This window comes from Triturus cristatus, chromosome 8, assembly GCF_964204655.1.
Source record: "Triturus cristatus chromosome 8, aTriCri1.1, whole genome shotgun sequence".
In the NCBI taxonomy this organism is placed as follows: Eukaryota; Metazoa; Chordata; class Amphibia; order Caudata; family Salamandridae; genus Triturus; species Triturus cristatus.
The window spans coordinates 1,597,729,904-1,597,741,788 of record NC_140591.1 but is presented as its reverse complement, the minus strand read 5'-3'; positions in this window follow the sequence as shown (position 1 = coordinate 1,597,741,788).

The window sequence follows — 11,885 nt, the reverse complement described above, 5'->3', positions numbered from 1 at the left end:
TCCCTACTGTTGCACTCTCTGGAGTGGGAATAGTAATTTTTACCCTTACGCTATCCAACGCTTTCACTACTATTGCACTCTCTGGAGTTGGAATAGTAGTTTTTACCCCTACGCTATCCAACGCTTTCCCTACTGTTGCACTCTTTGGAGTTGGAATAGTCATTTTTACCCCTACGCTATCCAGCGCTTTCCCTACTGTTTCACTACTGGAGTGGGAATAGTAATTTGTACCCTTACGCTATCCAACGCTTTCCCTACTGTTGCACTCTCTGGAGTTGGAATAGTAATTTTTACCCCTACGCTATCCAGCGCTTTTCCTACTGTTGCACTCTCTGGAGTTGGAATAGTAATTTTTACCCCTACGCTATCCAGCGCTTTCCCTACTGTTTCACTTACTGGAGTGGGAATAGTAATTTGTACCCCTACGCTATCCAGCGCTTTCACTGCTGTTGCACTCTCTGGTGTGGGAATAGTAATTTTTACCCCTATGCTATGCAATGTTTTCCCTACTGTTGCACTCATTGGAGTAGGAATAGTAATTTTTACTCCTAAACTATCCAGCGTTTTCACTACTGTTGCACTCTCTGGAGTGGGAATAGTAATTTTTACCCCTACGCTATCCAACGCTTTCCCTACTGTTGGACTCACTGGAGTGGGAATAGTAATTTTTACCACTATGCTATCCAGTGGTTTCCCTACTGTTGCATTCTCTGTAGTTGGAATAGTATTTTTTTTCCCTATGCTATCCAACACTTTCACTACTGTTGCACTCTCTGGAATGGGAATAGTAATTTTTACCCTTACGCTATCCAACACTTTCCCTACTATTGCACTCTCTGGAGTTGGAATAGTAATTTTTACCCCTACGCTATCCAACGCTTTCCCTACTGTTGCACTCTTTGGAGTTGGAATAGTAATTTTTACCCCTACGCTATCCAACGTTTTCCTTACTGTTGCACTCTCTGGAGTGGGAATAGTAATTTTTACCTTTACGCTATCCAACGCTTTCCCTACTATTGATCTCTGGAGTTGGAATAGTAATTTTAACCCTATGCTATCCAACACTTTCCCTACTGTTGCACTCTTTGGAGTTGGAATAGTAATTTTTACCCCTACGGTATCCAACAATTTCCTTACTGTTGTTTTTGTTGGAGTTGGACTAGTAGTTTTATTGTGTCTGATATTTAATATGTTTTGTATTATTTTTGCTATTGTAATATATCATTAATAATAAAAATTATTCACATTAAAAATATTGATTATTATTTGCTATATGTAATTATTAAATATTTATTAATGTTATTGTTTTATGTGTATAGATGTATTTGTAATTTTTAAAAACATTTAATAATTTATACGTTACCGAAATTATTATTAAAATTAATTATTAAGTATATATATTATATATTATATGTATATGTTTAATTAAAGTTTTATTAAATTATATATATTAATTATACATTTTAAATATTATACAATATATTTAATTATGTTTATTTAATTTCTAAGTATAATTTGGTTTATTTTACATATATTTTTTAAAGTAAAAGAAAAACGATATTTTTAATAACGATATTTTTGACATCGATATTTAATTTTCGATATTTTTGTACTTACCATGTTGTAGATAGAATGTCGATATTCTTGACATCGATATTTTTGTTGCGATATATTTGTAGGTCGATTTTTTGTCTGTCGAAATTATGTCATAGAACCGTCATGCACACTAGTCTGTCCCTGTCTTTCTTTGCCTTAGGGGATAGCAGTACCTCTCTGGGGCAATATGATGGATGTCCCTTTAATTGTTGGTAATACCTTCCATCCAAATGGAAAAAGTCGGTGTCAGATTGAGGGTGAGTAATTCTATCATGACAGAAGTCAGTATCGACTGAGGATGCATTTTTTGATCAAGAATTTCCCAGATCACATTGATCCTGTCGAGCTGTGGGATATCCGTGTAGGGTCAGTAAATGTCCAAGGTTCAAAGTAAACAGTTATTAGAGATGAAGGAAAGGTGTTCCACCTGATGAATCATGTCCTTGCTGTCCGCAACATAAGGCAATGAGTTAGGTACAGGTTCCTTGATAAAGAACTCCGACCGGTTCACAGATAGAAGCACAGCCAGATGCAATGGGTCCAGGGGGGACTCGTGGTTCTTATGTAGATGACTGGTGTAGTACTAAGGGAATAGTGTGTGTTAGAACTTGTGATGGGAAACGGTTAACTAGCTTAGGCAGTGTTGATGAGTGAAAAGGCTTGCAGAAAACCACTCAGCGCTAGCAGAGAATCTGTTTTGCTATTTTTATTAGACAAAATTAAAGGTGCTGCCAAGGTGCCTCATTTATGGTACCAGGTTGCATTAAGCTTGCAATTTCACATTCCATAGATACAGCTACCAGAGAAGAAGCTCTGCTTATAGTAGACTGGAGATGCCAGGTGGATCATGGCAGAGACATATGTTGAGGATGTACTGGCCCACAGAGGGCCTGGGAAGATGATTGATGAGTACCAGGGAGAGCAAAGTTGTAAATACTGATAACAGCGCAGAACATGCGAGAAGGGAACAGAATGTGGTGTAAGCCAAATTTTAGTATATTAAAGTGGGTTAGCCCTTGCTTCAGGGAAGCTAACGGAGGGAGTCGTGCAGAGCTGCCATCAGCCCGAAGCTGCTGCCCCCAGGTGTCATTCCCAGAGAGGGTGTTGGAAAGGTTGGAGCGGGTTTCTTGGCACTGTGAAAAGTTAAGTTCCAGGGGGAGATTAAGGGCCTAACTCAATTGCTTTATCCTGATTTTTTAGTTTCTTATCAGTGTGCCTTTAATAGCTGCATTGCAATTCATTTAAGACTGTATGTCTCCTCGTCACTATACGAGCACTACACTGTACATATAGATACATATATATATATATTTTTTTTTTAATCAAGTTTTTATTGTAAAAAATAAATAAATGTCACTGAAATACACAGCCGTGCGCCTACAACCCATGGGCCGGCGGCTTATAAAAACAAGCCACTGCACACAGCGTTATCGCCCACATCCCGGAGGTAGGGCAGCGTCACATGTAAAAATGGTGGCTCTTGTTACTGCTTAAGGTGTATCTGCTGCAGAACAGTGATTATAAATATAGCATGAAGAATTATAACATCACAACTTGCCGCCGTCAGGACCCGTACCGTATACATCGGCATTTAACCATGGAACCCTTATTCGGCTGCTAATCTATACCTGTACCCTCCCACTAAGTGTCACCGGTGCTAGCAAATTTCCCATCCATGCCAACTACACCCTGTATAGGTTTGGGCTCAACTGTTAACCTTACAGGTTATGTATGTGCTGGTTCGTGATAGTGTGTTATCCCTGATGTAGTGTTGGTGTAAGTCCCTGCTACGAGTTCTGTCAGTGCCCCTTCAGCCGAGTTCTCAATTTTACTGTTCAAGTATGTGGTTCATGAGCCCCAGAAGTTCTTTGGTCTGCTCCGCGGAGCAAGCAGTTCACTAAAGTTCTCCGATTGCATACAGCACTAAAGGACATCATGTGACCACTGTGTCACTGTAGGTAATCCAGCACATTGCCACCCTAGATTCGGCCATCAGTAGGCCCATGTTCACCAGTCTGCGGGCTGCTTTCGGTAATTGTTTAGAATAGCCCAGCAGTGCCACAGCAGGGTCAGGGGCAACCGCAAAACCAACTATGGTGCTCAGTTCCCGGAATATCTTATCCCAATACTGGAAGAAGCCCAGGCATCCCCATGCCAAATGTATGAAATCCACCACTGGGGAATAACATCTATCGAAGGTCGCCTCCTCTCTTAGCCCGTATCTCTGCAATCTCTCTGGCATATAATAAACACTATTAATGTATTTGAAATGGATAAGTCTGTGTTTGCCGTGTAATGATATGCGTTTTGTGTTATTGCAACAATAAGATCACATATCATCGTCAATAGTCATGTCCGGAAATCCATTGCCAGGTCAGCCTGACCCTTGTGTACTGATTTGCTCTGTGAGACATTGCTAACTTGTATATGTTCGAGACAAGCTTACGGGGGGACTTGGTTTTAATAAGATACGACAGCTCTTACCACGGGGGGTTCGCTCAGATCTTCCCCCAATTGTTGATGTAGTGCCCTGCGCACTCTATGGAACTGGAAGCGTTGAAGCAAGGTGGGAGCTTCTGTAGGGACCGAGGCTTCTTCCGACGTTTTTGCAACACCGTCTGAGAACAGGTCTCCTGCTTTGTATATGCCCAGCGCTTGCATCGCTCATATGACCCCTCCGTCTCCACATGGGGCCAGCCAGACCATCCAGTCTATAGGCATTTCTGGAGAGTACAGTAATGCCCCTGTTGTTGTTGTTGTAACAGGCTGTGCCATGCGTGTCTCGTCGAGTAGAGCGAGTCCAATATGCCTGTCCTGCGATCGACTGGTTCAAAAATACCTGCAGGGAGGGGGAGAGGGTCGGCAAAGAGCTTTTCGAGTCACTGATATGGTGTATTATCCGCACCATGGACCCAACTATGTGCATGTGCACCCTGCGCCACTCTGTAATATAACTCCAGGTCGGGTGCGCTTAGTCCTCCCAAGTGGTATGGCAGGGTGAGCACTCGCCATTGTACCCGCGCCTGCTTGCCTGCCCATGCCAACCGTGTCAGCGATTTATTAATTCTAACAAAGAAGGAGCGAGGCAACACGATTGGTAAGTTTGGGAATAAGAAAAGGAACCTGGGGAGCATCACCATCTTCATGATGGAGACCCTGCCAATTAATGATAATGGCAGTCTGATCCACGTTTCAATGTCATCCTCTAATTTTGCAACAGCGATGCCATAATTTTCACGGATCACAATGTCCGAGTCTGTGTGCAATCTAATGCCAAGGTGCCCGACTGAGTCATCGCACAATTGCAGTGGGTACTCCATCTCATATTGTTTAGTTGCCGGGGTGAGCGGAAAAGCTATGGACTTCGTCCAATTGACTCTAAACCCAGACAGAGCACCAAAGTGCAACACCTCTCTGAGGACTGGGAAGAGATTGTTTTCTGGGTCCCTTACGTATAACAGTGTGTCATCTGCATATGTAGAGACCACGATCTCATATGTAGGGAACCTGACCCCTCTATGTCCATGGTATTTTCTGAGCGCGCACGCCAAGGGCTCAACGATCAAGGCATATAAGGTTGGTGACAGGGGGCATCCCTGCCAAGTTCCCCTGGAGATAGAAATGGCCCCAGTGATGAGATTCCCCAGCCGGATGCGTGCTGAGGGAGCGTTGTACAACACTCCTATCATTTGCAGAAATACGGGGCCGAGTCCCATTCTGATCAGCACATGTGGCATGAAGGGCCACTCCACCGAATCAAAAGCTTTCTCCATATCTAGGAACACCGCGATGGCTCTCGTGTCTTGTCGGACATGTTGTATTGTTCCGAATACCGTTTGGAGATTGTAGGTGAGGTTCCTGTCTGGTACAAACCCCGCCTGCTCCGGGGCAACAAGTTCCGGGGTCAATAGGGCCAGGCGGTTAGCCAGAATCTTTGCAAACAATTTGGTGTCCAAGTTCAGCAGGGAGAGCAGCCGATAAGAGCCGCACTCCTTAGGGGGTTTACCTGGTTTGGGGATGGCCACTAGGATTGCTTCTCTCATAGATTGTGGCATCTTGCCCATGATGCACAGATCGTCAAATAGCATTGAGATGTGGGGAGCAGCAGGTCTATGAAAGCTTTGCAAAAGCCAACTGTGAGTCCGTCCGTCCCTGGGGCACTGGCTGCTCTCATTCCCGTGAGTGCCTCCACTATCTCATCTTTTTCAATGGGGAGGATGAGAAACTCTCTGTGCGTGTCCGACAGGAAGGGCAGCTTGATGTGTTCTAGGTAGTCTAGAATTTCATCATCCATTTCCGAAGAGCGGTAAGCGTACAGCCCCGAGTAGTATTGTTTGAACTTATTAGCAATGTCCTCTTCCTCTGTTAGCAGGTCACCCTCGTCAGATCGTATTTCAGTGATCAGAGTTTTACTGCGTTTAGCTTTCAACATATGGGCCAGTACCGATCCCGGCCTGTCACCCTCACCATATGCACGCACTGTGGCATATTCGCCTAGGTGTTTCACCTAGCTGTCCGCCGCTTCCTGATATTCTGCTAATGAGTCCCTAATAGCTCCTGCAATGTCCTCATCGCCCCCAACTGACAGACGAGCTTCCAGGTCGCCTAGTTTCCGTTCCAAGGTCAACAACCTCTGTCGGATGGAACGCAGTACCCCCGAATGCTTAGTCATGGCCACCCCACGGATGTCCACCTTAAAAGCTTCCCACACCATCTGGAAACAGTCCACTGAACCAATATTCATAGCAAAAAATGTGTCTATCGCCTCTGCCATCTTTTCCTTGAAGAGAGGGTCTAGTAGTGAGAAAGGGGGAAAACGCCATGTAAATGGTGGAGTTGTTTTCTTAGGCATGGACAGGACCAGTAAGAGTGTCCAGTGATCGGACAAAGTATGTGGCAAGACCTGGCAAGTGCGAATCAAAGACATGAGGGACGTCGACGCCAAACAGTAGTCTATTCGTGTGTGTAGATTATGGTAAGCAGAGTAGTGTGTGAAACCTCCATCAAACGAGTGCATCTCCCTCCATACATCAGAAAGGTCCTTACTGATCATAACACTTTCTATGGTCCTGGCCGCTAGCGCCGTCCTTGTCGCCGGGCCCCCAGACCTGTCTAATTCGGGGTTTCACACCAAATTGAAGTCCCCGCCCCAGAGTATTTGTGTCGACGCATAACCAGCCATCGTGTCTGACAATTTTGCAAAGAATTCCGGGCAGTCATAGTTGGGGCCATAGATGTTTACTAGGAGCAGTTCCAACCCCCTTCCCTGGCATTTGGATATCACAAACTGCCCCTCCGTGTCCGCTGTCATCAGTCTTATCGTGTAATCTTATCTGGGGTTGACCCAGGTCATTACCTCTCAAGCCCGAAGCATTCGTATTGTCCAAAAGGCCCCTGTAGCGCATCATTTGTCTATGTAGTGGTAAGTGAGTCTCTTGGAGCAAGGCAACATCTACATTGTGTCTAGTTAGGTAGTTCAGCACTTTGCATAGTTTGTGATGGTCGTTTAGGCCTCTGACGTTCCACGACAGAGCTCTGAGGGAGTCAATAGCTCTCAGGACAGTGGCTCCATTAGCTGTTGCCATCATGTCTGTCAATTATCGCAATGTTTCCTAACTCGTGTGAATTGAGCGCTGTGTATGTATCTCGTAACACTTTAGCTGACTAACTTCAAAAACAACAACCTTATCCCCGCCCGGCCCCTCCCTTCCCCCACCCACAGCAGACCACCCACAACTCGGTCGCGTAGCATCCCCAATAACTTCCGCCCGTTCCCCCCATCACCCCCAAACTTAAGTAACAATAGCGGTGTTGTGCACTTGTGGGCAGAGGTCGCTCTGTTTGCAGCAATAAGTCAAATGCAGGCACCGACCCCCACCCACCGGCTAATTAGAACTACAGCCCCCATCATAGTGCACTTCTTAGCTAGGCCCGCTAGAGATCACATACCGCAATCCAACCTAGTTCCTTGTGCCAGTGTTCTGCCTCCTGTATGACTTTCCCTGCACTTCGCGCTGTGGCCAGAATGAAATCCCTAGGGTATCATCCAACAATTTTGTACATTCAACATCAGGCAATGGTCGCATTTGCATTGATATAAGAATAATAATAGGATTGCAGCAAAATCAATTTAGCAGATACCGACTCAACACAACTCCCTTATCCCCCTCCCCCGTCCCCATGTTACTTATCGGCTGAGCATAAGTTGGATAGTTTCAGTCCTGCTCCTCGAGCGATCCTCCAGCCGCCTCGTCCAAGAGCTGCCGTTCTGGGCTCTGTCGCTGTTCACTAGACCAGTCTTTTAATGCCTTCTAGAGAGCCTTTGAGTCCGTGAATATGTGGGAGCGACCTTGTTTGTTCACACGCAGTTTCACCGGGTACAGCATAGCGTAGTACAGACCTAATTCACGTAGGTGCTTTTTCATGGGCACAAACTGTCTGCGTGCCTCCTGCACTCGGGCGGTGAAATCTGGGTAGAGTGAGATGGTCGAACCTTCATATGCCAGCGTTTGTTTGACCCTTGCCGTCCGCAAGGCCGCGTCTCTGGCCCAGTAATTTAACAGTTTGGCTATGATCGGGCGTGGTGGGGCTCCCTGCTGTAGCCGAGGCACCAAGGAGCGGTGCGCCCTCTCCACGACGAACATGTTTGAGAAGACTTCAGCACCCAGAAGGTTTACCAACAGCTTCTCCACAAAATGTTCCATATTGCCTGTTTGCGTCGTCTCCGGCAGGCCCGTTATTCGTAGATTGCATCGTCTTTTGCGGGCTTCAAAATCCTCTTCTTTGTCTTGCAATACACGTATGACCCTCACGAGCTGTTTGTGGTCAGTGTCAAGTGTAGATTGCGCCTTCTCTACCTCCGTGAGCCTCCGTTCAGACATATCTAACCGCTCTGTGTTTTTATCCAGTCTTTCCCCCATTCTGTCCATCCGGTAGGAGAGGGCGTCTATTTTGGTACCAAGGGACATGATGCCGCCCTGCAAGCCCTTTTCCATTGACCGCAGCATACTCCGGATGTCTGTCTCGTTCTCTAAGGGGGTCGTCGTGCTGCCAGATTCCTCCGTCGCAGTGTCGTGAGACTTAGAACATTTTTGTTCAAAAGTGAGCTTGGACTGTGTCCTGGCTGTCCTGCCCATTGTCTACTCCAGGCGCAATTGCTATTCAGGTGCTGTCTCCAGCGTCCCCTCAATTAGTGGTCCAGTAGAGGCCAAGCAGATGTTTGCCGCTTCCAATGCTACCCACAGCTGTAAATCTCGCTTTCTGGGAGTATGCACCCCCCTCCAGACTGCTACTAATGTGCAAATTGTGGGGTACCCCACCTGACTCTGCGTGCACCACCGCTGACTCCCAGCCGCCTCTCTGCCAATAGTCGTCTTGCCGCTCAGTGCCACCACCAGCCTTGGCCTCGGCCTCCTGATTCCCACTAGCAGTTGCTCCCTAGGGGCGCCCCCAGTGCGATCCTAACTGCGCTGCCCTGGCACCACACTCTGCGTTGCAATAATGTCCTACCTGGTCGTATGCTTGGCAGTAGGTCTGCTTGCAGGGACGTGCCCCCAGCCAGGTGTCGCCACAGCACTTCCGAGCAGGCACAGTGATGCAGAGTCACCGGGGACCCGACCGCCCTGGCTGTGTGTTCCCAAGGTCAGGGCTACTCCATACCTTGCTGTTGGTTCCATGACCCACTAAACGCCGTCAGTTCACAGGGATGGGCCTCACCCCACATGGCGACCTATTCTCGCGGCTCTCCTAGATCTCTGCAAAATGGCGGCCCTGCCCAGCCACGAAGCGCCGCAGGGGTCCGCAGCCCGAATCCTCAGCCGACACCTCTCCAATCTGCTCGTAAGGCATGCACCTCGCTCTCTCTCCACTGCTTGCCGTGGCATCCGCAGGCCGCCCAAACCGCAGCCCCAACAGCTTCTGGTATAGCTGGGGGCCTCGCACTGGTGTCACTGCTAGATCATCCAGCACCCATGCGGTGCTTCCAGGTCCGCGCAACCGTGAGAGGCACTCCTCAACTCTCTCAGTGCCTCCTCGGATCTGCGCAGACCACAGTAGGGGCCAGACTCCTCGGACACAGTGGACCGGACGATGCCCGCAGCCCAGCGCGGCACGCACTAAGACGTGACCCCGCCTTTCTCAAGCTCCAACCCCTGGCTTAGCGGCCCAGAGTTTCGCCCGTTTCCAGCTTCCGCTTCTGTGGGTTCCCTGGGGTTAGGGAGGTCGGGGTTAGTTCGCTGAACTGCGGCTGTGCTCCGATGGCCAAAACTCGTTAAATTAGTTGTTTTGGCGGTGGTAGGCTGCCGGATAGCTTCAGGATAGTTGCCGGTGTTGCGGAGCTCGAGACTGAAGCGTCCATCTTGGTCTCGAGCTAGCTCCACCCCCCATAGAGATACATATATAAGACGGAACAATTTTGCTACTGTCAGCTGAAAGGTTGTGTATGTTTCACCATCTCTGTGCCAGCATTGTGCTGTCTACTATTGTTGGTTATATTCTCCTGCACTACAGAATTACTCTTGGGTCTTTGGTTTACTGCATTGTTATCTATCCCTTTTTTTACGCCATTACATTATCAATGCTCATGCAACTATTTTGTTAAGGAATGTCACCATTAGTTTGATAGCATGATGTAGTATGCTCATAGTTCAGTGATTGTCTTGTCATCGTAAATCAATTAAGTTAAGCACAAGGGGTGAAAGTCTAGACTTTCCTGTGCTTCTCATAGTTACAAAATTACTTTTGTGCTTTGACCCACTGCATTGTGAATGATCTCAGCTTGCTTCTTTCTTGCTCTATTATTGTGCTGATTTTGCATTAGAAATACATATAAGCATTCTGCCAATGTACAACTACCATTTCTTTTACATGTATCCATGTTAACGCTTTATTAAAGATAAATTGTACCCACTTTTATAGTGTGTTGCTCCTTACTGAGTTCCCTTATTGATTGATACTTGATTGACATTGCTTGGGTTGGTTGCCGGCAGCCAGTCCAATAGAACTGCCATCCTGGATACTCTGCTACTGAGGAACAGAAATTCATTCTGATTAAGAAAGCCTTCTGTTTCGCCTTTTTCCGTATTGTCCAAAATAAGGCCCTGGAGTTCTTTGGTAGAGTCTGCATTAAGTTGTATATAGTGTTCGTTATTCTCAAGTTGTCTAACAATTTCGGCCATACAGTGATCTATGTTTTGCACAACTATTCCTTCCCGTTAATATGTTAGATTAATTATAAGTGACTGAGTTTCAGACTGGAGAGAGTCTGCTTTTCTTGTATGGGGATATTGTAAGGAATGGTATTGCGTTGATGTTCTAACTTGGAAATCTCCTTCAGGATTAGTATTTGAGGCAGGAGCGAGTTGTTGGGTGGAGAAAAAGTGGAGGGGGGCAGAACCCTCTATTTGCAGCTGGAGACGGGTAAGGGACTTTTTTGTTTGTTTTCTTCTCCCACCGAATTGTTTAATATTGTTGCAAACCTATGCTTATTCTAGGCTGGCAGAGGTGCTGCCCATGTAGTGCACAACATCCCTGAACATGCGGTCAATCATGGCTCATCACTTATGCTCATCCTTGTTACCAATTTGCATTCTGATGTAAAACAGCTCAATGTCTCTTGGGACTTAAGGGGGCAGGAAGTACTTATCATTGGTGAGACTCATTTATGCTACCTCTGTAGGTTCAGCCCTCATACAGCTGAGATATGCATTAGAATAAACCCTGAAGGGATGAAAGTAGCTACATTGACCACTATGAAAACCATGCATTGCCACATCACATTCTACTTTGTTGCAGTGTATCAAATAACTCTGGCATCCTAGAAAGCACACATAAAGTGACTCTACAGTAGCAGTCACATGGCCCAGGAAAAGGAACTGTCATGTCATTGACATTCCAGAAACCACACTGTGGGCTTTATAAGTGACTTTGAACTAGCAGAAGTCCCATTGCCCAGGCACTTAAAGCGTGATTGCCATTCTGGAAATCACAATATGGGGTTATAAAGTGACTCTGCACTAGCAGAAGTTACATGGCCCAGGCAAAGAAAGAGTTATTGTCATTCCAGAGACCACACTGCGAGTGTACATAAAGTGGCTCTACACTAGCAGACATTACATATCCCAGGTACCGAAAGCATCATTGTGATTCCAGAAATCACATTTCTCCCACTGTGAACAGCAGCATACTAACAAATCAAGTATCAGCCTACCCCTATGTTATACAGCAACACTGACCATCATCAATCAATCAATCAATAATGGGTTTGTTAAGCGCAACTCCTCACCCGGGCA